This window comes from Mus caroli, chromosome 7 (assembly GCF_900094665.2).
Source record: "Mus caroli chromosome 7, CAROLI_EIJ_v1.1, whole genome shotgun sequence".
Classification (NCBI taxonomy): Eukaryota; Metazoa; Chordata; class Mammalia; order Rodentia; family Muridae; genus Mus; species Mus caroli.
Window position 1 is genome coordinate 63,014,137 of NC_034576.1, and position 2,455 is coordinate 63,016,591.

The following is a 2,455-nucleotide window of genomic DNA, read 5'->3' on the forward strand; positions in this document are numbered from 1 at the left end:
CTTGAATGATATGATTACAAATGTGAGCCAATATACAATGAATCTTTTTTTTTTTCATTTTAAATGTGCATTTGGCTTTAATCATTAATTATATTTACAATTAAAATTTTAGTGAAAAAAGACCGGGCAAGATGACACATATATTTAAGGCATATTTAGGGAGTGCATATTGTGTTTAACTACAGCCAGGATTACATTTTTGAACCCTGTATTAACAACAAAAAATAAATAATAAAAATAAAATTATAGTAGCAAAAGATTATGTCCAGTCTTTCTGTATTTGAGTGGCAAGCAGCTGGTTGCTGAAGTAGCAGATTATATCTTAAACCACAGAGAGGAAGAAGAGAGGACTCTTTGAAACATCATGAGATTTTTGAAAGATAGAAAGCTATCCCCAGGGATATCTTTTGTCCAGCAATGCTGCATCTTCTAATCTTCCCCAAACAGCCATCAACTAGGAGTCAAGTATTTGAAAATTTGAGACAAATAGTGGGCATCTCATTCAAAACACTGCACTGTACACCTTATTATCACAGTCTCACAACCATATCATAATAAAATTGTATATTGTAAAACTTTAAAAGAGCTCATCGTCTTTCAGAGAATGAATATTGTTTAAAAGTTTAAAGTGTCTTCTGAGCCTCAAGTCAATACTTTCTATGTAACGCCTATAAAATCAAAAGCAAGATACATTTCTTCGGCACATAATGGCACAGATCTTATATTACCTTTACTCTGCAATGGACCCAGGCTGTCCTGAGAAATGCTTAGGTTGACTTTAAGCTTCATATTTTTCTTCCTGTACCTTCTGGATGCTGTAGTTTCTTATGTGTACAATATGACCTGCATTTGTGATAAAGATCAACCCAAAATTTGTGAGTGGTAGTCAGTTCTTTACCGAAGGTTGAATATCAAATGTATCTATACTGGGACTTACAAAGTCTCACACCCTGGCCATTTCAAACACTTTAAAAATTCAGTATCTTTAAAAAAACCTAATGTCTTTTAAAATCCAAATTCTCTATAAAATTCTGAAATCTCATTTTGAAGAATGGGATCCTGTAAAAAATATGTTTTCCCTTTAATATTTGTATTAACTATTCTATTTATTTACATTTAAACAGATATCCCCATTCCTCATCACTCCTCCAAAAACCCCTATCTCATCTCCTTTCTCCCACTCCTCTTTGCCTCTATGAGAGTGCTCCTCCTACAAATCACTAACTCCTCTCTCACCCATCTAGCATCTGACTATTCTGTGTTTTTTTAAGTACTCCTTTTCTTCAAGGAAGTATTATCAAGCAAAAATGTGAACAAAGCAAAAATCAATCCTCAGCAGTGTTAATAACTTGATATATTAATATCTGTGACCCACTTAATATTTCCTGGTACGTTTTAAAGGGTCTGGGTAACTAACATCTCTAGCTCTGCACTCTGCAACAAATATACAGCTAGTATTCTAGGTTATGACTGCCTTGACCCCATGGCTGCTGCTAATTTTGCTGGTTATTCTATGGTACTTGCATACCCAAAACACTGAGGTACCATGTAGCAACTAGGTTTCACTAAAAACAGTAGTGAAACTCATCCCTGTCACATGGTTACAAGCCTCAGTGCCTGTCCATGATGTCTCCATGCCTTCATATCCAGTGCCACTTGATTAATCTAGTCACTAATGAGTTCATTATGGAACGCACTTCAGTCTTCAGTCTTATTCCCTCCACCAAATACCAGATCATTTTCTCCTGTTCTCTTTCCCACTCAGGTCCCTCCCTCCTTCTCCCCTCCTGAGATTGCTTTCTTCTTTTTTTGTAGAGGTTTCCATCAATCTTCCTGTTTCATTGAAAGCTAGATGGCGCTGTGAGCACAGACATAATCACTCCTTCAAACCTGGCTTCAGGTTTTAAGGGCAAGAATCAAATCTGTGTCTAGGATCTGTGAGTATTGAAGGGACTTTCTGCTGTGAGAATACATTTTTGACGACAATTTCCTTTGAAGTAGGCTAATTTCCCTACTATCAGATTTTGTATTTTCCCTATTAAATATCTGCCTATGATGTTTAGCACTTCATGGTTTCTCATCACCCACTTATGAATAGCATGTTGCTTAAATTTATTAACAAATTTGTATTCATAATCTGGTAAGTAAGAAAATTGTATGTGTGTATTGAAATTGCTTAATACCCTCATCTGAAGTATGCTGCAAAGCTTTTGGGTGCTCTATTTGCTATGGTTTCTCTATGAATACTAATCTTTTCATTGTCTTTTGTACCTCTAATTTCCATGTCTTTCACCTACTTATCCTTTTGNTATTCAAATATAAATCTCCTCCTCTAATTACCCATAATTAACCATTCAAGTGCTGGTTTCACTTAAAGAAATGTTCAACATCTTTAGTAATCAGAAATATGAATATTATAACCATGTTGAGATTTTATTTTTCACTAATCAGTATG